Source organism: Lethenteron reissneri, chromosome 18 (assembly GCF_015708825.2).
Source record: "Lethenteron reissneri isolate LAM-NWPU_2019-01 chromosome 18, ASM1570882v1, whole genome shotgun sequence".
Lineage (NCBI taxonomy): Eukaryota > Metazoa > Chordata > Hyperoartia > Petromyzontiformes > Petromyzontidae > Lethenteron > Lethenteron reissneri.
Window position 1 is genome coordinate 9,937,649 of NC_083796.1, and position 25,132 is coordinate 9,962,780.

At 39.1% G+C, this 25,132-nt stretch overlaps 1 protein-coding gene across 1 annotated transcript in view; it reads left to right on the forward strand.

Moving 5' to 3' along the window:
* The window catches only part of LOC133343847 (tight junction protein ZO-1-like), a 209,840-nt gene that overhangs the window by 71,090 nt on the left and 113,618 nt on the right, over positions 1 to 25,132 (forward strand). The gene's annotated exons all lie outside the window — the stretch shown is intronic.

Below are 25,132 nucleotides of genomic sequence, written 5' to 3' on the forward strand. Positions count from 1 at the left end.
AGAGGCTGGTTACTTTAGGAAGTTTTTTCGGGATGCCACGTTGCGCCTTGTTAGATGAATTCAACAACGCAACTGCGTGCGGAATGAATGTACGGCGATGTTATTGTCATCGTTGGTGGTAGGTTTGTGTGTTTTTTTTTTATAAAACTGATTTTCCCTAGAGGAGATGATGATTGTCTTCCAATGATCACCTGTTTCGCTGCATTACGTCTCAAGAATGCACGTACATTTTTGTTATATTTTAGTTTTTTTCGGTAAAGTCACGTAGATAAAAAAAATATAGTGAATAATACAAAAAATAAAAACACTAATGTAGACTGTAGCCAGGTTCTTAATCGGAGTGAGTGTACTGGCAATCTATAAGTTGACTGTAGCCTGGTTATTAAATTTGGTGAGTGTACTGGTATTCTATAATGTAGACTGTAGCAATGGTTATTAAGTTAGGTGAGTGTATTGGTAGTCTATGATGTAGACTGTCGCAATAGTAATTAAACTGAGTGTACCGGTAGTCTATAATGTAGACTGTAGCCTGCTTCTTAACTTGAATGAGCGTACTGGCAGTCTATAATGTAGACTTATTATTGGTTCTTTCAGTAATAAAATAAAAATAAAACCACGACGTTTCGATCGCAACACAAGCAGTCGTCATCAGGAGAAGAGGGGTAGCCTCTCAAGGAAAACTCTTTATAAAGGTTTAGAGATGGGCGTAGCCCAAGTGTGTCAGCAGCATGGGCAGGGCAGCTAATGTTAATGTGGGAGAAAGACAAGCAACTACACCAATCAAAGGGCCGCCAGGCAATCATTGCACCTTGCTCCACACACCTACACTGCTGACAAGAAAACACAAATCAAGTTATGACCCAAAGTGGTTGATGGCATATTTCCAATGATTGCTGAGTTTATAACCATCCTCTCGGTTGGTATTGTGTCTGTATATATCGATGGCTTCATGAACGAATCTTTGTTGATAGCCAGTAGGCTTGCAAAGTACCATCGTCTTCGATAAATACATTTCGTGTGAGCCAGCCGCATTAAAATAATGATCAGCCACGGCAGAAGTATTAGTCCTACCATGTTTCAAATCTGCCTTATGCTCACGAACACGGTCCGAGACATCTTTTTTAGTTTCCCCAATTTAACTGCTGCCGCAGATAAAGCTTAGTTTGTAGACTCCGGGATATTGCATGCCAGGAATCTTGTCCTTCACAGATGGGATCAGATCACGAATTTTATGTACTGTGTTAAATCGGACCTGGATCTTGTGTTTGTTCATGACATCCAAGAAAGGTAACATGCCATCCTTTTCTACCTCCATGGTGAAATTGATGGCTGGGTGTATGGAATTTATGTGGTTGAGGAATTGGTTCAGAGCTGGTCGGCCATGTGGCCAGATGACAAACGTGTCATCCACGTACCTCTTCCACAAGGACGGGCGTAGAGTGGATGCCTGGATGGCGTCCGTCTCAAAATTTTCCATGAAAATATTGGCTACAACTGAAGATAAGGGAGAGCCCATGGGGGGGGGGGGGGGTGCCTTCAGTTTGTAGAATGTTCCATTCCAGGTGAAATATGTATTGGTGAGGCAGTGTCTCACCAGGGCCTGTACATCGGCATTCATTCCTTGTTGGACTAAATCTTCAATGATTGCAATGGTGTAGGGCACATGAACTTTGGTGAACAAAGAAACTACATTGAAACTAACGAACAAATCACCTGGGGACAGTGAGATGTCTTTAATTGACGAAACCAGGTGAGCTGAGTTAAGTACAGAAGAGGTGGTCTTACCAGTGAATGGCTGCAAGGTCTCAGACAGATCTCGGGCAAGTTTGTAGGTGGGTGAGCCAATGGTGGAGACGATGGGACGAAGGGGTGTACCTTTATGGATTTTTGGTAAGCCATATAATCTGCGTGGTCTAGCAGCAGAAGATTTGAAGGAAAACCGTTTGGTCTGTTCAATTAATGAAGCTGAATCCGTGATGATGCTGTTAGTTTTTGTAACGAAGCTGTTGGTGGGATCTCTTAATTTTTGTGTAGCTACCATCATTAAGTAGGTACTGAATTTTGTTATTTGTTTGATGTCAAGAAATAAAGTTTCACATGTAACACGAACAAAGTTAAACTGACCAATGATCAATTCATATTTAAAAAAGGAACACAGAATTCACCCATTGTTCCAATTTAATCTCTTGTGTTTTACCAACATTAGTTTCGTGGTGAGATGTGCGGATAAACGCCATTAATAAAGCATGTGATAATGATTGTCACTTTTAATGCGCCTTTCAATAATGTATCAAAGTGCCATAATAGTATGCTTGAGATAACTATGACAATTATATGACATTTTTTTTATCACAATTATAGGACTGGTACTGTATGGTGGTACAATAACGGTGGTTAGCGTTGTTACAGATACGTCTAATCAAAACATAAGCCCTATCAACATTTTCCTTCAGATTTTCATTAACTGCAGTTATTAATTCATGACAATGTACATTTCATAGTTATTAAACATTCATAGGAGAACGTGGCCAAGTGCGTAAATGGGTGGGTTATTAACATTGCATGAACATTTAAATCGAAATCACATTTATGTTGAAGAGACGTAAACATTTTACAGTACATACTCTTTGGTTCTTTCGGTAAAGTCACGTAGTTCGAAGTAAAATAAATATAAAATAAAACAAGAACCAAAGAGTTTGGATTCCTGCAGTCACGAAAGCTTCAAATCAAGATATTTGACAGTACACTTTATCCATTGCAGCATTGCCATTTAATAATTTTAGATATACAGTACCAATTCATCTTACGTCTATTAGTAGTGTATGATGTGGGGATCGAAGTTGGTAATCGTGCCAAACGTTGTTGATAAGTTTTGCTTTAACTTTGTCAGCTTGAATTTCAATGCAATACAAAAATTTCGATTTAAAGCTTTCGTGACTGCAGGGATTCATATTTTTGGTTCTTTCGATAAAGTCACGTAGAAGGGAAATAAAAAATAAAAAAAATAAAACATAAAATAATTCTCACGACGTTTCGGCCACAACGCAAGCAGCCGTCCTCAGGTGAAGAACAGGTCTGTCGGGAAGACAGTGTCAGACACTGTCTTCCCGACAGACCAGTGTCAGACACTGTCTTCCCGACAGGACGGCTGCTTGCGTTGTGGCCGAAACGTCGTGAGAATTTTTACAATGTTTTAGTTTTATTATTTTATTATTTCCCTTCTACGTGACTTTACCGAAAGAACCGAGAATATGAATACAAACATAATATAATTTTTTAGAGTATAAAATTGTAACTACGTCTCAGGACGTTATACATAACAGTGGAAAGTAATCCAAGATTGTATGTACTGTACTTTCATTTTAAGCAACATGTTATGCTTAATGACGCAAACAAATGTTAATATCAGTTTAACACGCAGGCTTTTGCGACCAATATCCAATATAAGTTTTTGGGTTAGATCGCGTAAATACAAATGCGTCGTTAAACCCGCCACCATCCGACACAGCCAATTAGTAAGGGTTGTCACGTGAACAGAACGTGCCAATTCGTTACTAATACAGAACAACGATGTGTTGGAGAGTAAACCCACAATTGTAAATGTTGTGGGTTTACTTACACATTGGCTGTGTCGGGTGGTGGAGGGTTTAACGACACATTTATATTTACAACATCTAACCTAAACCCTCTATTATGGAAGTTTTAAGATGTTTTCAGTCCCAAAACAAAATAACTCCAACATAGCGAAGTCACCCGTTTACACCAATCAATGGGTTAGAATTGAGTTAGTTCTTTGAACAGATGGGACCTATGATTACTTGCTGATATACTGGGAAAGTTTAATTATAATTAGCAGCAATTATCTATAGCTTATCAATGCTGCTAACAATGTTAACAACTGAAATGTTTAGTGGGATCCAATTATCAGAGTGCATCATTGTCAAAAAAATGACACGGGTGACAAAACAGTGCTAATGTTTTTATTCACACTTGGCCAAACATGCTAATTATGTGTCACATTCAATACAAGTCACCCCTGGATCACGTAAATTAATTGCGGAGCGTTCCGGACTTTGGGCACGTCCGGATGACAACAGGGGGTTCTAGATAATTGTTACTCGTACAAGGCATCACCCAGGCTTGTGCTTTTACCACTCCTGAGTGCCGCACGCCACTCGGCTGGCAGGGGAGAGGCGCTCTGATATGCGGCAGCTTACATCTGTAAAGCCCATTGATAATGGTCCCACGCAGATCCCATGGCCTTATGTAAAGAGCGACTGGTGGATGGCACAAAACATACATCCCATTTGTATTAGACAGCAGGGGGACTGCCAAACAAAATTGCTGGTACAAAGTAGTATACATAAGACAGCAGGGATGCTATCTCCTTCATAACTGTCTCAGGTTTATGTTCCTTCCATGTACTATGACTGTTATTTTGAATGTATATTGTTTAATATAAATGTGTAAATAAGTAATGTTAAATTGGATGGCCCCTAGATATATGACTCACCACTTGACTGCAATGAAAACGAGCGTAAACACTGATGGTAACTGCTATGTTATGTTATAGCAAGGCATAATTTGATTGCAAAGGACATGACCGAATTTACTAATCATACATAGTTAACTCTAGATTTGAAGTTTTCGTGACTGCAAGGATCCATACTCTTTGGTTCTTTCGGTAAAGTCACGTAGGTGAAAAAATAAAAATAAAAAAAATGGCTGTTCCACCTGATGACGGAAGCTTGTGTTGCCTCCGAAACGTCGTGATTTAATTTAGTTCTTTTCATTTTATTATTTTTATTTTTCATCTACGTGACTTTATCGAAAGAACCAAAGCGCATACATAGTTACTTTAAACTAAATTAAACACTTTTAAATGTGAGAGGACTTTGATGTATCAGTGTTTACAACTACTGTTACTGCATGTGTGCGCACATACTGGAATATACTTCCTTAAACAATATATATGATTATACATACTAAATGTACCGCAAAGTTGGAATGAACTCGAGCAGACATCACCCTGTGACTGCAGCTTTGTACAACATGTGCTTTATGCTTGATTTATGCATGTGCCTCACATTTTTCGTCAAGTCAGACCATGCATCATGCACAAATGGCATGCACTTCTGCTACACTACATGTACACACATCATACAAAGGGTTTTTCGTTTGCAAATGCGAGTGCATTTTGTATGTATTATTTTTGTTATATGCCTCTTTTTACATATATGAAAGCTGATCACAATGAAAAATGAAAACTACGGTACCAGCTGCAATTGAGAAAAATTAATTATGTAAATATGTCCCCTCTAAAATAGAGGTGCACAAATTATGGAATCGCATTACATTGTAAATTCCTCATTTTTTACAACACATTTTAGATTCAAGACAACTTCTTAAATGATGTGAAATTCCTAAAAACATTTTCTTAATCGCTGCGAGTATCGATGGATGGCTATGCCAACACTGGAACGTATCTGCAGGATGTCCCTTTGAGTAATTACATAGCAGTGGCTCTTAAATCATTTAGGAAGGTCCTAGGCAATATTTCAAGAGCAATTACTGAGCAAAAATGTAGGCCAAAAATCATATTTTAAGCATATTATTTTAAAATATCTACCATCATCGAAAATCGCATCTTAAATGTTTGATCTAATGAATTGAGCTGGGTTATGTATAATATGATTTTAATCAGACTCTTAGCAAAGCCTGAACATCAAAGCCCACCTAAAAAAGCCTTACAAAATTAAGAATCAATACGATGTATACATAGAGCCAAAATAGAATCGTACAGAAGGCTTATTCCTTTGTGAATTTACTTATGCTCAATAATGCATGTTGCGCTAGTTCTGGCCATCGGGTTTTAGTAAACAACACAACATACACGTATAGTGATATACAGCATACGTATATTCAGCCAAATACATATACAGTACACTATATTACTCGGGGTGTTACAGGGAATGTAAACCCTTCACTGGGGAAACTGAAATGCCAATTCCCCTCCACAAAGGCATTATAGTTTTGAGTTGGGCCCTGGCCTTGAAGCCTGCTTTCTCATTCCACGAATCGTTACTCTACATCTTACGTGAGGAATGAGCTGCTTGGCTCAGCGGCTTGTCTGTCTGAATCCGCCCTGATTTATACAAACTGTTTACGCCACAGTATTCCTGCACCCGCCTAGCCCCGTTTTGTGTGCGCGAAGCAGTTCTGTCGCCCATGCGTGGAGCTCTTTCACGGAAATATTGCACAAGTCCGTGGTTCTCAATTGTTTTTCATCTACAGCTGTATATAAAAGGGATTAAAATTATCCATCCTCGTTATCTTATTGACAGTTTCACGGATGCGCTGAGTTTTTTTTAAAGGAGGTATCGTCTCAGCATTTTATCAGCTCTAATAAGATGATTAAAAATACCCATTACATCTAAGTAATGCCAAGGCGGCTAATTTAATTAGTTTGAAGCCTTTTAATTTTATATTGTAGAATTATAAGAGATTTATGTTGAGTGTAGGGTATTTCTGATATAAAAATTGCTGTTTGTCACCGTACAAATTCCCAAAAAATAAATGTTTTAAAGGTTTCTATATTTGTACTTTAATATACTGTACATGCACACACAGTGCTCAATTTAATTATATCGAGGGCAATTCAATGCACAGGGTGCGAAATGGAATTAATTAATTTTCACAATATGAAATGTGAACCCACTCCAATCAGTATTTTCTTAGCACTTGGGAATATTTTGGCAAGGCACAAGGGAGTAAACATCTTTTAAATGTAAATTGGAAAGAGACTGCACAGTAATTAATGTCTATATCATAAACCTAATAATGAAGAATGTGACTAATCACCTTAATGATCGGTAAACATACAGACGCACACAGCTTGAGGCATAGAAAGCTTTAAAAAAACAGTCATGTCACCAAAGGAGATTTCATATTTTTTCTAAGAAACTTCTCTCGGAGATACGTTTAGATGCATTCTTGTTTGCATTCTCTTTTATCATACAAATTAAATAAACCAATGAAAATAACATGGGAAGTCAGTGTTCCCGTTAAACTTTTGTTATAGACACCTCAAACAGAGTTGGCCACATTACACAGCGGATAGAGCTCATGGCTTCCATTCGGAAGTATGTGAGTTCATATCCTAGATAAGCATAAACTCTCTTAGGTTGATAACATTATGTTTTGGGAACTCAACAGTGGGTGGCCTATGGATTTACTTGACTACCTCAGGAATGTGGAATTGTCATCACTCGCTCAGGGCTGTGAGCCAGACACTCATTTGAGTGGGATCGTTATTCGAGGTATGGACAAATTAAAATCTCTAGTTAAAAAAAATGAATCCTCCCATGATGATATCCTAATAAGCATAGAATGACTTAAAACTTTCGTGACTGCAGGAATTCATATTCCATGGTTCTTTATTATTTTATTGTTATTATGTTTTCTATCTACGTGTCTTTACCGAAAGAACCATAGAATAAGCATAGAATGATGAAGTGTCTTCATTAAATAAGCCTGGGATGAAGTTCCATGTTACTTTTTGCATCTCTCATTCCCATACATATTGAGCAACTCGCCCATATTTACTAGATTGCACTCTTGAATCTTTCTCAGCATGCATAATTGAACAAAGTTAACAAGAGTCAAACCCAAAAATAACACTTTCTTTTCCTGGATCTACAGTATACCACTTGAATGCACAGCTTTGGCTGAGGTGCAAGCATTTGTAGATGTTGTGTTGACCTTCATCAGCAGTGGTGCATGCATTCTCTTCATGCAACGTCTTTGTACGTGATTTGTGAATGGTAATATGGAGTCATGTGTTGCTCTCAAAATTGAGCCCATTCTCTTCTGAATGCAGAAGCTAAGCAGGATTTTTAAAATGTCCTGACATCTAGCCGTATGTAGGTATGTCTTATATGCACCCAGATAAGCTTTCGTTGAGGCATTTCTACCTTGGTGGTGAGTTGCTTCAGGATACCCCGAGCCAGATTTCCACACGGCAATACAATATTATTATTTTTAATTAATTTGTTGTTTATTAATTATTTTATATTTGTTCTTGGTATGCCGTGTGAGAGTGTATGTGCGTGTGCTTGCATTAGTGTGAGCGCAGTTATTAATTGCATACTGTGTTTATAAATAAATATTTCGGATGAATAATTGTGCAAACAAGCAGCAATTAGTGCTGAGATATGTGTATGTAAAAATGTTTTATTTTATAAGGGTATATTTACTATTTAAGTACCTGCCTCGCAAGGAAATGCATTATAATCGCTCTATGCGCCATTGCTTCCTTGAGTTGTGTATTGATTGCATTAGCTTTACAGTGGCTGGAATAGCTTTCAGAAATGATTTATGATGGATTAAAGTCATCCATACACTGACCTCTAAGGTCAGGCCATATTTAGCTTTTTTGGCATTTCAGTGAACTTATGTGGATTCTCGAAATGAGTACCGAGATAAGGGAAGTATGTACTTTGAGACATTACCAGCAGTGATTTGTGTGTTGCATGTCTCACAATCTGTAGCTGGTTGCGCATTAAATGCACGGCATACATTTTTACGTGAATTCCATACGTAAAAGCGTAGTTATTTCCTGTCATTTATTCTGATCGTTCCTTTATCCTTAACTCCACTTCCTAATAGTATTTGCTCTCCCGTTTTATCCATTCCATTTCTGCACACCTATACCGCATGGATCTCAAGTCGCGATTTCCTTTTTACCTACACATTAGCTCCTGACATCATGTTTCAATCAAGTATACGAGCAATTACAATTTTAACAAATTTATAATTTTCACTTCTGATTATTGTTAAAACGTTGTACTGTATGTAGTATAGTAATATATATGTGAAGATCTTTACAATGTGGTCACTTTGACATTTGAAGAGCCCACTTAGTTATTTAATATTTAGTCTTTATTTAACAGTCATGTTTAAGTGGAGATCTTATTACGTACTGACCGGAGGTAGATTTGACTGACACGATGACATGTTGTAAAGTGGGGTCATGGGAGCTACAACATTTATGTGGGAATATGATAATGTGCATAACTTTTCCTTCATAGGACTTTAAATTGTATTAAAAAGACATTGAAAGTATGCTTTGAGATATATAACAATGTTTGTTTTATACACAGGCAAGTACTGTATTAAAGAGCTTCGGACATAAAGTGAGAATGATTGCCAATTGAATAGCTGTAATTAATTAAATGATACTTAGTGCTGTTACAATTAATCCGATAGAAAAGTGGGAGGGGGGTCTCCTCGCATTAAACAGACCTGTTAGTAAATTATGCACATTTAATACGGTTTATATGAAATTCATCAGTATTTTCCAGTGAATAATAACATGTATGTGGTGCGTGATAGAGTAGTGGATCTTAACCTGGGATGCACGCACCCCTGGGGGTAGCGAGATGCCCTTTCTATGGGTGCGAGACATGGCCCCATTTTTTTTAGAAGGTTAATAATCTAAAACACATTATGCACGGGCACGTAAGTACAACTACTTTGTTTCATCATTAATTAACATTATACATTTGTTTTAACGATTGTGAACCAAAGGGGCACAAACTGCAGCAAAGGTTAAGAACCGCTGTGATAGAGGAACCTTCTTTGCACCCTGCTTGCTTCCAAGGTTGGTTGGCCGCAACATTTTGTCTTATTCTGTTCCCAGTGATCTTTGTAAACAATGTGTAGTTGTGTGATAACAGCCGATGTGGTCCGTAGTTCTTCAAGTCAAATTTCTTTTTTTGAATGAAAGATTGTCTGGGACGTGATTCTATGATTGTGGAATTTAATTTCTGTGTAAACACTTCGTGTACGAGCATCCAATAATTAATTGATCACGCCTCTGATGATGTCCACAGTTATACCATCTGGTCCAGGAGGCTTTCCCTTATTAATACGTAGAAGGGCAGAGTTGATTTAACTAAGTTTAACATCTAGAATATCGTCTTAATCTGAGAGTTTGATTCCTGGGCTATGCGTACTTTTGCTGTCTGCATACCATTCCTGCACTAATTTTAAGAATATTGTTACCATGAGTTATGGTTCCATTTTTCTCCCGAAGGGCCACCATTTGTAAATTGCCAATCAACCTCCTTTTTGCCCCTTTCAGGCTACCATTTTTTGCCCTGACTTCTTTAATCATTTTAGTGTCCATTACGATTGTGCCTAGCCTTTGTAGGCTATGGCAAAGAATCTGACTCAGTATAAATTGATTCAGTGAATCCAAGCTTTCACAAATCAAGGCCCAAATGAAATATAAATATTTAGAAAAAATTAAACCTTTGACAAAAACAGAACAGTCAGTATGATATTACATGAAAAAGTACCTACATTAAAATGGGAATTGGACAAGGTGATATGCTTTCACCACAGTTATTGTCATTAGAATGTATTTTTTTGTAATCTGGATTGGACAAACAAATGCATATTAATGAGAAACAATTAACATCTCAGATTTTCCAGTGACATAAATTAGTCATTGTGTAACATCCAATGGAAATGAATCAGGAAATATTATAAGAACTTAAACAGGATATCATATTCTTTGGGTCTTTCAGTAAAGTCACGTAGATAGGTTCAAAGAAAAAAAACTACGTTTCGATCGCTTGTGCTGTGATCGAAACGTCGGATGGACACAGCTGGAAAACAAAGCAGAATACGTTTACCGAGGATAGCCCCTGAAAGCAGATCAGAAATAAAATGATAAAATAAGAGAAGTGGACGAGAGCATGTTGGAGTGCTTTTAGAAAACTGAATTTGATACTAAATAGCAAGACACCAGTTTACAAAAATACCAGCTTTCCTTCCCCCGCACCTCCGATTGGTGCGCTTGGCTATGAACGGTGTAAAAGAAGTTCAACATACATCCATCCATACAAAGTTTTGCATCGGTGTGTAGTGCCTGCTATGACTTATCATAAACATGGGTATTCATTCAGAAAATCTGGTGGGGGGGGGGGGGACATGAACAGTGTACTAAGAATATGTTAAACAATTACTTACCTTGAGTACAACTTACCTGTGGATTGAACATAGCTGCTGATGATGATAAAGATGAAGAATATACCATGTTAAATTAAAATAAAGTTCCCTTTCATTTAAAATTCAAGTTTTATTCAAATGCCCTCACGTTTGAATGTCTCTGTGCACGAGCGACATTCTTGATGCTAATGCGCGTGTGTACACCCACTGTGCACCAGATTTTTTTTGGCGGAATATAATAGGTCATGGGTGTTTCTGAGCTGCCCAGCCAAAATGCAACCATGTCCACATTCCTCAGTGCACGACAACGCTCTCTCACGTTGGTGGGATAACTGATCGGAGGATATTTGAGTTTTATATGTTGGCCACTCAAAATATGTTTGTATTGCTTTAAGCAACGTTTTCTTTCACTTAATCGGCCACTTATGTTTTCCGCCAATGGAGGCGTGTGTAATGTGGCAAAAGTAGCACGTTAGAGCTCCTATAATTGTAGTTTCTGTAAGAGCATGTTTAAACAAGCTTACTTCAATAGCATGCTTGCAACAAATGTGTATGAAAGGTTAAATCTAATGGGCACTTCCAAAGCACGACTCATTTTTTTCCTGCAGATCCGTGTTTGTGTGTGCTCTGTATGCACAAGCAGGTATCGTGTGTGTGCTTGCACATACATGCAGGTAAGCTCAACTTATCTGTTCTTGGACATGACTGCAGGGATACTGCACCAATATTTATGTTACCCACCTGCCCCATAGCTGACTATACCATTCTCCTGTTGATAGTCTTATAGGGATGAATACTATACTTTCGTTATACAGGTAATTTTTTTGTATGTGGGTAAAAAAAAAGGAACATTTGTGGAAAGTATTTAATAATAACACCAGCTGTCAGTACTTTTATGTAATGAAATAGCCTTTAGCAATTCAGAGACTAATACAGTGCTGTAAGCTTCATCCAAAATGTATATTTTATATGGTACTGGAGATGTTTGAATTACTATATACAAGATGGTTTTAAATTTTCGAAAAAACTGAAATATAGTCGAGTGTCGTGCTAAATTTTGGGACGGTTCAGTACAAATATCAATAGATCGTTCTGTTCTAAAAAATGTATTGTTCAGCACAATTCCAATATAATTACACATCGCCGAACATTACAGCTGACCCATCCAATAAGGAGGGGATGGCTATTAAAAGTTAAAACAACCAAAACCCAAAATATGTATGCCTAACTGCACACAACCCACTCCCATTTATGCACTACCAATTAAGAAATTGCTTGAGCCGTGTAAATGCTGTATTCTGTGAGTGTGTAAAGCTTTTAATGTAGTCATAATCTGATTGACTGGTCTGCATGCTTTATCCGGATATATGAATAACCATCACGCATCGACACACGTGCAGTGCTGAGTTGCCAAAAGCTTCATGCAGCAAGCGAACGTATCTGCCGTTGTCCCAGGCACGTTCCTTTGGTCATCCTTGAACTGTGATGTACTGAAAGCATAAAATAATTTTTCAATGGTGTGGAATTCTCCAATGCTTTCTATCATATAAAGCACAGTCTTTGTGTTGGGAATTTGGCAGAGTTGAAGAAAATGTAGGCACGGCTTGTTTTCATCACTTTGTGTCCCGCTCATACAATGTCTGAAAAAATTAACCCAAAAAACCAAAGTTTTTCACTATAAATCCTTTATATGCGTGGCGGCTAGAGTCCTCTCGTCCTCTGGCTTGAGATGGCTGCCACCTATGGGTCAGATGATTGCCTGCCACCATTAAGCAATTGGTAATTAAATATAATTATTTTTTTCTAAAAAGTGTAAAATTTTGGAAAAAATTTTTCACGAAAATAAATTGTCACGCACAACGAGTTTGTGTGCAAAATGTCAGCTCGATTGGATCACGGGAAGTGGGTTAAAAAACGACCGAAAGATTTTCACGGCCGTAGGCGTGCAAGCAAGCAAGCAAGTGAACTTAATATAAAGGATTTAAAAATGGGCGAGTTTTTTGTTTAAGTTAAGGTGAATATTTTAAAGGACGATAGACCAATCGGCACATTTCCGAGTAGTCATCTTATCTTAACCGAATTAACAACGGTACTACAATATGCATGTAATGGTGGAAGTGAGGTGAATGAAATAGATGAGAGGAAGCAATGGGGGGCACATTTGTGATGCGTGCATTCGGTGAAAGTGATAACAGTAGATGATGATGCATGGATTGAATGGATGAGGAATGAGTGAGAATATGAAGAGGGAACAGTTACGGAGGTGGTTATGAGGGGAAGATTAAGGGGTCGTGGGGTGAGCTCGTGGACAAGAAGTGAGTTTTGAGTGCGGAGCGGAAACTCGTGAGTGAAGGTGACTGCTTAATGTGGAGGGGGACGTTTGCTCCAGTGAAGGGGGGGACGAGAAGAGACATAACGAAAGCATGGATTGAGCACAAGGAGGAGGATGAGGAACAGAGATAGACTTTAAGGGATGTGCATAAGCAAACACCTCTTTTTTTTAATGACGTGTGGTTTGAATTTTGGAAAGGTCTGTGCCTCCACGAGCTTGTGCCAAGGACCAAAGCTGCTGAATGACTCCTTTGTGTGTAGGCCGCATGCTCATCTGGGGATTACCAAAGATTTCTGGCAACTTACCAAGGGCCTGCCTCGGTCCATATTATTCTTCCTGAATAGGCTTGATTCCTGCGGCCCTTGCCTACATCTTGTTTACACGCACCCTTCAAGTCGTGAACCTTTATCTTTTGTAATATTTAGAGAATTGGTGGAATTGTTAAAGTGACAAATTTCTAATATTTCATATTTTTTTTTACTTTTGAATTGAGTTTCTTCATTGTTTAAAGTGTTCATCATAGTTGCATGGGATATTGGAATTCTTGCTATTATTCGTCAGCACTTAACGAACCCTATTGTTCAGTGATGCAGCCATGAATGCGCAGCCACAGGGTAGAGAGTGAAGTCGAGTAATAAGTGTAAACTGTGTATTGTATAGTTGGTTGTGTTTAAGAGTGGATTGTAAACCTTCTGTGTTGTACAACATATCTTATAATTCTACGGTATTAAATGTGTATGCTTGGTTACCACAATACGTGCCTTATGTTGTATTGTGATGGTATTGCTTATTTGATATAAAAGAAAACAACATTATTTTTGGTTTCGGTAGGTTACAATAACTGCACAATGTGTACTGTCTCGGTTAAAAAAAGCATTCCTCTTGGAAAATGTCTCGCTTGCTTATGGTTATGTAACACGGATTAACCTGGGATGTTGCAGTGAAGTGTTTCTATTTAGGTCATGGGTCTTATATTTATTTTGAGTACAATTAGCAAATTGAAATGCTGAAATGTTCTTAAAATCTAATATTGTATTCATGTTCGTTAAGTGCATCACATGTGCATGGTGCGTGAAACAACACTGAATAAAAGATTAGCACAACACACTTTGTAGTAAATAACCATTGCACACCGGCCAATATGTACCTTTGAACTTAAATTAAAGAAGGTTAGCAGTGGTATTATTTAATATTTTAAGCTTTCTAAAACCAATTAAAATTCTATTTTCTTTTCTGTAGAATGGTGCCATTTTGAAATCAGTCCCAAAGTTGGGATTTTATTTTTGTGTTTGCCAAGAATGAGTACGGTAGTTGGAGTAGACCTCTTGTAGTCTGGTAATTCTCAACCAAAGTTTGTATTTTAGAAAACGCGAATCTGAAAAGCAAATCACTCGTGGTTAAATGTATGGTAAATTTTATCAAATTAGGTCACATTGAATATGATCTGTGAAAACACTTTGTTGATTATAGTGAGTATAAGTCTATAATTAAGGACATGTGGGAGCTGTAGAATAGGGATGTATAATTAACAAACCATCATGGAATGATATACGTAGATAAAATAAACACATCGAATATACTGTACAAGTATGCATTTAATGTAATATTATTATAATAAGCAGTGTTTTAAATGTTGTCCATCGGGGTAGCGTCCTGTACAATCTATTTCAACATTTTTCAAGTTGACTGGATATATCACCAAATTAGTTTTCTAGTTGAACGATAGACCCCCAAACGAGCACCTTAATTCAACAGTTCCTCAGATTGTTAAAATTACACAACACTGTGCGGTGAGATTCAGTTGCTTTTATGGTTTACGGTGATGGCTCATTTATAAGCATATTGACGAAGGCAACGAAAGGTGCTGAAATGGTCACAAATAAACCTTTGGAGAGATGGACGCATACTCTTAGGTTTTTTCGGTAAAGTCACGTAGGTAAAAATAAATAATAAAAGTTGAAATAATCGAAATAATAATAGAAATAAAATTATAAATCACGACGTTTCGGAGGCAACACAAGTCTCCGTCATCAGGTGGGACCGTCACAGCCAGATTTACTGTATCAAGTGAGGCAAAATCCCAAGAGACAAGCTCTTAAATACAGGTTAAGGGGGAGGAGGGGGGAGGGGCTTATCTGAGTGTTGTAGCCAATGAATGGAACGTGTTGGGGGGTGGGCGGGGCTAAAAGAGAACAATAGGCGCAACATGTTGTTTTTACCCGGTGTTGGTTGACAATCCAAATACAAAAAGGAGAGTACTGTTAAACGCTGGGGATGTCAACACTCGGTAAAGGAGAATAGTACCTGTCAAATAAGATGGTACAAATATGTGTAGTTAAATCTTCTGGCTACCATCAAAGGTTTGTACACGAAGCCATCCAGATATACAAACACAGACTTAACTTCAACCGTGATGATGGGTACAAACTGAGTAATCATTGGAAAGATGTTATTAACCATGTAAAAAAGATTTGACAGTTGTGGCTGTCGCCTGATGAGGCTGGTTGTAATTGCTGGCGAAACGTCGTGCCCGAATTGTAAATAACGTGGGTTTACTCTCCAAAACACTGGTCGGCTGAACTGCTAACTAATTGGAATGTTCTAGATTTGAAGTTTTTGTGACTGCAAGGATCCATACTCTTTGGTTCTTTCGGTAATTGGCATGTGTTTTGTTTACGTGACAAACCTTACGAATTGGCTGTGTCGGGTGGTGGGGGGTTTAATTGCACATTTATATGCCATCTAACCTAAAAAAACCTCTTATGGATAACTTATGTGGGTGAAAATCATAATTTTTACTTAAGAAAAGCCAGTGTGCTTGGGGAGGATGATGGCCGGTGGCCGAGACTCATGACGGCCAAGTGAGAGAACATCACCGCGCAGACATCCACGGAAGAAGTAAAATAAAATAAAAATCACGACGTTTCGGAGGCAACACAAGCTTCCGTCTTCAGGTGGTACCGTCACAGCCACGACAGCTGTATCAAGTAAATGAGAGATTGCAGGAGTTACCACTGCGTTTATATAATGGTTGGAGAAGGTGGTGGGGCAAGGGCCGCATACTTATTATTAATATGGTAAGGTGAGGCTTGTTTCTACCTACGTGACTTTACCGAAAAAACCTAAGAATATGAATCATTGCAGTCACGAAAGCTTCAAATCTAGAATCCACTGAAGAGATTAAGCAATGACATCGGTTCGTGTGTGGGTGATAGGTGGATTGTAACATTGCAGGACAGCGAGAGGTGGCAATTGGCTTGGGGAGCACTTCAACCAGCAGTGGATTGATCATGGCTGATGAGGATGATGTTGATTATTATTGATTCCTATATGCAATTGACATTAAATTTCGATTTAAAGCTTTCGTGACTGCAGGGATTCGTCTTCTTGGTTCTTTCGGTAAAGTCACGTAAATGGAAATAATAAAATAATAAAAATAAAACATAATAAAATAATTCTCACGACGTTCCGGCCACAACGCAAGTAGCCGTCCTCAGGTGGAGAACAGGTCTGTCTCCTCGACAGACCTGTTCTCCACCTGAGGACGGCAGACTTGTTCTCCACCTGAGGACGGCTACTTGCGTTGTGGCCGAAACGTCGTGAGAATAATTTTATGATGTTTTATTTTTATTATTTTATTATTTCCATTCTACGTGACTTTACCGAAAGAACCAAGAAGAGCAATTGACAGTTGGAGAAATACCTGTGCAATGTAATGCTATTTGAGACCAAATTGGTGGGGTCAGGTGTGATGCAGTGGTTAGCCCACTGCACTCTGCACCCATCTACCTGCATCTAATTCTCAGCCCTTGATAATATTGGTTGCGAGTGATATCCAAACTAGTCCTGGGTGTTTCATTGACCAATCCGTAGTGACCTGTGTTTTAAATTAGGGTTAAATAGCCTCCATGATTTATTTGGCATGGGCAGACCTTCATCGAGCAGTGAGTGTGTCACATCAATGTACTGAATATATCATCTATTATTGCTAATATACGTGGTGTAAAGATGTCTGTCTCCACAGTGAAGCATCATAATTCACAATATAACCTCATGTCTGCTTTGCTTACGTATTAAAATACAATTTATAATTAATCTGTCCCTTGGGCTGGCATTGTTGACACGTGTTAGAGAGTACAGTCACACTGCGATCTATTCATAGTATGTTTCACATACACTCGATCCCAGTTTAAAATTGTGAATGAATGTTCAAACGATGTAAAACACTGAGCCTACACCAAAGTCATTGACATGTTATTCGTGCTCACATTATTTTGGATGTAGTGGGTTTTTTTTCCTCCCACGGACAACAAAAGTACAATATTGTAGCTGCAAAAATATCAATAAACGGTACTGCGTTGCATTGATGATTTTTTTACTTTGGCCTCTCGGCAGTAAAACGATAAAGACACCGATAACCTCAGAGTAGTACATACACCGCATATTTCCCGGGATTGTAGCACAAAATAAAGCAAGGCATTTGCTTGCCTGGGAAATTTAGGGGTTTAAAAAATGCGAGTAGTTCAAGTCACGATGCCCCGGTGGATGCTGGGATGTTGTCAACGTTTCCGTGAAAAGGAGTCGCTTGCCACATTGCAAAACGATAAGACGTTTCAACCACTGTTGTTTCCCTCCTGCCACTAGAGAACGAGAGACCGCCTACCACTTGTGTAGGCTTGTTGACACACGCGATGGCACAATACTATACGATAAGAATCTTTATTTAGACCTGAGGAGGAATCCGATGAGCTATGAAGCACTTTTTCACAGATGCCCAGTAGGGGCGAGTCAGTAAGTAATGATACACGCAGCACAATGTAGTTTTACCGGAGTAACAAAAAAATGTATTTGCTGTAGTGCCACATAAATTTACCGTAATAATACAAAAAAATGTACAGCCCTTAGTGAATCCACTTCCGGTTTAAGAGCCACGTTTGATCAAGGCGGGTTGTTTGACCATACTTGACCATTCCGAATTGAGGGTAAGCGTAGAAATGTTGTTTTAGCTGAGCATTAGGACTCAGAGGTAAAGTGGCATCGGTGGTATTGTTCAAATAAAATGGGGCTGTTACTTTATGCGGTGCATTTTATTTCAACGTAGTGTTCCCGTTAGCATTTTCATCACAGCAAGTGACCTCCAATATGCATCACATTCCTATTAATATTTAATCATGTACAATGTTACACTTAAGAGTAATGCAGTTGGTATAGCCTACGGATATATAAAGACCGAAGCTGCACTAAAAATAATACTGCCGGCCCCAATGTAAAAGCCATAAAATCCACCACCAGTGGCAAAGTTCAAAAAGTTGACATCCCCTTCGGATTAAAACGCATACACTTGAGATAAGAAACACTGTGCGCCCATCAGACATCCTGATAAAAGTACACACCTTTAAAAGGAGTAATTATTCTCAAAACTATCCAGAGTGACTAAAAGCCTACCCCATTTGTAAAATGTGCAATTCACTAAAAAGCTTCGGACAGAACGGTGTTAAGATAATGTATTGACGCTGTATGCCGAGAATCGCAGTGTTAATGAGCGTCAGCCGAACGTACCCAAAATATCAGCTACTCTCAGGAACGAGCTCTCCTTGCTAGTGCAGTGATGAACGGTGCAGAGACACGGTGGCGATCGCCGATACAACGCCGAAGAGTTTGGAGGGGGGGGAGATAATTTTGTGGCAAAAACCTGGCCTCGTGTCAATGGAATAATGTGTCAACTAAACCCCCCCCCCTCTCCATTAAAAACCTAAAGTTGGAACACGCCGTTATTGACTTCGTGGGGGCGGGGGTTTCTGTGGTCACCGCAAGTTGGCAAACCCACGCATGTGACACGGCGACGCAGGAAGAATGAGTTCATTAGTCGGCGGATTTGTACCGAGTATCCTACACGGCGATGTTTTTTCTTCTCTCTCTCTCTCTGTACGAGCCCACCAAGCGAAAGCCGCTCTCTTCTCAGAGCCCGCTTGCGCACGCGTGCGCACCTCGCAGGGCCGCACACACTTCCTGAAATAGAAATTATTAATTGCGGGCTGTCACACGACTCCCACTCCTGACATGCCTTCTTCTGATCGCCATGGCGACGCCGGGGTTACAGCGTTGTGCAGTGTTCCTGGCAGCAAACCTTCCCCCCCACCACCACCAATCCTTTCTTCTTTCTCTTCCTCCCCGGGCTAATTGACCACATCAGGCAGCTGCTATCAAGTGTACCGCACACTTCTGGTAAAGGTCTGCGTTTCTGTTCTGGGAACCGCATTTTATTTGCGGTGCTCCTGGGAGCATTCGAGATTTTTTTGTTGAGTCCTGGGTATGCAGTGACTAATGCACCGTGAAAGGCATGGATCGTGAGATATAAAAAGTAAGTCACGTAAAGGGAAATTATTTAAAGAAATCAATCGATTAATTTATTCATCGCAAAATTATGTAGTAATCACTTTAGCCTAGGTTTGCTTAAGGATGATACTTTATGATGTATTTTGTGTACAAATGCAATGACATCAAATGTAACGCGTGGTATTATTGTTCAGGGAGTAGGAGGTTGTCATGTTAGTTTGGCCTGGTCTATGAATGGTTTATTCCAAAATGAGATCCAAGCTGAAGCCCTCGGCTGTCACAGTTGTTGTCTCTCAGCCTCTCATCCGTGAGCAACAGCTTGCGTCAGCTGAGGACAGGCTCGCATTCCCAGTCTGTGATGTGTTTAATAATAAACTAAATGTTTTAAATAGGCCATCCGTACATCAGAAATGTTAAAAGTTGTCTTCTTTTTTCAGTTTTTTCTTCTTCTAAGAACATCTTAAACCCATAAAGACTTCACTTTTTAAATGGTGAGTCTCTATTTTTCCAAAACTATTTACCTCTTTCCTGGTACATGCTGCAATCGGTATAATACAATATCGGTTAATATTGTTTTGCGTTCTGAATGAAATGATACATGTAGTGGTCATATCCCCATACTTTAGAATGCCAAAGATATCCCATTAAATTAAATGATTTTTGTGTCATAATTTCGTCATTTTCCTCGGCAACATTTACTTCCTGACATTTAGGTGTTGACATTTTTGCGAGTAATGTCACGCAATATGGAAGTACACTTGACATCCTCCATGGTTCACATTTCTCTGTACACACTCAAGCCAGTGGACATGTTTGGATAGGAGAAAGTATATGTGTTTTTGTGTAACCTTTGCATTGACAGGTTACAAATTATGGCAAAAAGGGGCTGCTCACCCTCAAATGACAAATTTAGGGATCTATGGGTTTTTAAAATGAGAAATTCCTTCAAATAGAGTGAATTCTTATTATAAAACTGTGGAAAAGGTGTGAGTTGAATTGAGTGAATATTACCCAATGGAATGGTAGCTGTACCTGTGTGTCACACAGGTTTTTAGATGATTTGAAAGTAATATCGTTTTAATATCGTAATATTGTTTTCATATAAAAGTCCAGTCGTGGTGTCAAACATTCAAGCTCGGCTTATATATCGGTGCATCAATTAAAATGTATTCTTAGATGCGTCAAATCGTGCGTGTAGGAATATAGTACAGTATTAGATTTGTGTCAAAAATATTACAATTATTTAGAAGCTACATGATCAATCTACAGTTTGGTGAAGGTCTCCCACACACTAAATCGGGCCTTGGGTTGTTTTGACCATCAGAATATTTATACTGGAGGAATCCAATGAGCTATAAAGCTATTTTTCACAGATGTCCAGTCGGCCATACCGTTCAGATCCGGTTGGTGAAGTGGGCAGAGGTCCAGGACTGGCTCAAATATCACCTGCCACTTATATCAGCTGTGGACGAGGATCGAACTCAGATCGGCAGGTTCACAGCACAGTTTCCTCATCACTGGGCCACACCACTGTGTATTAATTGGTTTACGTAAGCCCATGCAGTGACTTATAAAATGTAATTAATGTCTTGAATTGATAATTGGGTTTTTACCCTTTTATCTGGCAACAAAACTGACACCTTTTTTTACAAGGAGTCATGTTTGCATTGACCACAATACCTGCAGTCGGAATGCAAACAAAAAACACAACTCTGATAATGCTAAAAGGCGTCATCTGGTCCAACACCATGTGAGACTAGGCTCGAAGAAAAGCTGTCTCGGGTGTGCACCAATCAATTTCAAGGACAGTGCATACATTATCAGAGTTGTGTTTTTTGTTTGCATTCCGACCGCAGGTATTGTGGTCAATGCAAACATGACTCCTTGTAAAAAAAGGTGTCAGTTTTGTTGCCAGATAAAATGGTAAAAATTTTTTAATCATATTTTGCTACTGGCAAAGGAGGTTCCAATGGTGGAATGTCTTGAATTTTTTGTAACCTAACATCGTGACAATAAAATCAAGAGGGTGGGAGGGAAATTAGAACGTGCTTAGTAAAAATACTGAACTCACCAGAACATAATGTGCCCGATCTCATCAGATCTTGAAAGCTAAGCAGGTTTGAGCTTGAATCATGTTGGGGATTGGCCACCACCATGCATAGAACAGGTGTTACAGGCTGATGTGGGGTTACTTTATGGGCCTGATACAATAACATTACTTCTTGATTTGAAGCTTTCGTGACTGCAGGAATCCATACTCTTTGGTTCTTTTGGTAAAGTCACGTAGGTATGATAATCAGCATCAGGCCATGGTTTCCCACCTGATGACGGACGCTTGTGTTGCGCCCGAAACGTCGTGATTTATTTTATTTATACCGTTCGTGACTTGAAAACCATAGAATAACATTCATTGTTAAGATAATTGCGAACACCAATTTGCACTGGACCAACACGGTGCAGTATGGTCACCGACCAGCGTGGTGAAGCATGGTCAGATAAATCAGGAGGGATACCGGAGTGAAATATCTCAGTATCCCCGATTCGCCGAATTTCCCTGCAGGACATTGTGTATGAGCAGGGCATGAGACAGCGACTGTGGCGCACGAGCTTGAAACGTAATACCCGTTTTAAACGGTGCTGATGTAATGTTGTTGATTACCTTGTTCAATCAGCGGTATAGAATCTCTTTGTTAAGGCAATTCGCAAGGCCATATGGAAAATGAAAATTGCAGATATCTTTGCACTTTTCAGCCCCCCCCCTGAAGGTTATTGATTTATGTCAGTGTCTTTTTTTCCATGCAAATAAGACTCCGCATTCTTCATTTTTTTTCGACTGTGCTTTGTTATTATTTATTTAGTTTGAATAATGGAAATGCATGTAATGCGAATTTGTCAATGTGGACATTTTGGGGGCAGCAACTGGATGGTTTGAAGGTCCTCTAATAGACATGAGAGTAGAGCTACTTTGTGAGCGTTTTTTAAACGAAGCCATTATAAGCCTTATTAAAATAATGTATTCAGATTCATTGAGCCAAGCCTTAGGAATTTCTTAATCACTCAACGATGACATTCATTGCCTATTGTACTATTAGAATCTTTGTATCCACCTTTATTTTACTGCTGCTTGAGAGCTGAGCTATTCATTCGATTTCATTTATTTATATTGTGTTCTCATTACACCATACTGAAGTCATTTAGTGCATGCCATGGCTGCACACGTCCAGATGAATCCACATTAAGCTGTTTGATTACTGTGGTCCTCTATGCATAGTAAATAATAATGAGCATCAATACCGCCCTATTAAAACTATATATATTATCACGAGCGTCAACGGAATTCATAAAAATGGTAGTGTTGGACATAATGCACACGATATTTTTCCAGTGTAATGTGAAATGTCATTTCGCACTATTATTGTTTGATGTATTGTGAAAACATCGTATCGTAACCCCATGCCTCTAAGTAATAATTGCCCCCGTGTAAGTCTACGACAAGGAGATTGCATTCAACTTGCACACTGTTGCAGGTATGAGTGATGGAGAAATAAGAAATGTTAAACCCAACTGTATATTTGCCAACTCTCTCAGGGCCAACAGTGGGTTCATGACCACCCGCTCAAAATCACTGCACCCACAACCCCTGCACTTGTAACGAGCGTCATGTCACATCCTTCAAGACAGCCGTCGGGGACTACAGCCAATAAAGAGAGAAGTTGTGTGCAGCCCGAAATTATTTTAACCCGTAGCAAACTTGTGCACGTTGCTAGTGTTTTACTTTCCATGTATCTCTAAGTTAACAAATGACGACAGAAGGATGTATTTAAGTGTAAACGTTAAGGCATTGGTTTTAAAGACAATTTCTCTCCCCCCTAATGGATGATGCAGGGTCACGATTCTATTTAAGATACACAATGCAGTAGATTGTATTATTACTGGTAGGAACCACCTGTTATTTGGTTCTTTCGGTTAAGTCACGTCTAAAGATAAAATAATAAATTAAATTAAATAATTTATAATTTATTATTTTATCTTTAGACGTGACTTAACCGAAAGAACCAAATAATAATTCCTGCAGTCACGAAAGTTCTAAAATTAAGAAGGAACCACCTGGTTCCACCAGCCCACAGGGGATTATTGTGTCCATCCGTCGTGCATCCAAAAATGGGAGGGGTGGGACTGGGTGGAGAGGGGCTGGGTGGGGAGGGTGGGGAGGGGCTGGGTGGCGAGGGGCTGGGTGGGGGGGAGCTGGGTGGGGAGGGGCTGGTCACCCCGTGGTGCCCTGATAAAACTCAACGTTTAACCTACTCACGCCGGCTTGTGCCCGCCCTCACAGTCGGGCATATTTGCGGAATACACCACGCTGCCGTTGACCCTGGCCATTGACCGAGCAACCCAACGTTCCTACCAGCTCCCTCCACAGGAATGTGTTTAAGATGTGGTTGGGTGATTCAGAGGTCAGAGTATTGGTTGTCACCGCTGAGATTGTGGGTTCAAATCAGGCTCTTGTATGATTAACCAGCGTTCTCAAGTGTAGTGAGTTGATGGTTTCAGTGACTGCACAACAAAATTCCAGCTCTGAGAATTAAATGTCAGTGTGACTGTCATGTGCAAATATTACTCTCATATGCAGAGTGGGTGGACAAGTGTTTCCCTCTATTGTGTGAACCAGAGGTCGATTGGAGGGATCTCAGAGATAGATGTGTGATATCTGCTGACTTTGGCTGTTCTCTTCATGGGAACGGGAAGAGTTTCACTGCTCTGTGAGAGATCCAGATGGATACTTTGTCTCTGGACATGATAATGATAACACACCGGGGATAAACGTGGATAAAAATACAAATGCGATTTAAAAAAAATAGATTTTTATTGTTTAACATTTAATGTAAAGTTTAAGTACTCTATGTTGCCAGTTCAGTTAAGGCCACGATTCAGTCAGTGGCTATATAATGCATGCTAGTTAGCTACCATGGTTATTATCATCAGCTTAATACTATATGCTTGGATGGGAGGGTCTGAGATTCCAATGTGGCTTCAGTTCCCACGTTCCCTACTTCAGCTTATGTTTTTTTCATTTGTTATTTAATGGACAGGTTAATGCCCCTAACCTTAAATACAGACTGCAAGTGCAGGTTAAGAACACATAGCCAAAGTATGGACATTTTTTTATCCCTTCATTGAATCTTTAATTTAGTTGAAAAGGTTATATTTAAGATAGCTGTTAGGATGATACCTTGCCAACCCATGGTAAGAAAATGGCTCTTAATGCAGTTCTGTATATACAAGTTGAAACAGTTAAACAAATGTTGAATCTGTTGTGGTTCAGCTAAATTAATGCTGGCACTAACTTCGTGGTATTTTTCTGCAGTTTTGATGATAAAAAGTTAATATTAACCTAACCTATAATTAGTGTGGCATGCATCCATTTGATAATACTGTGTACCTAAAGGT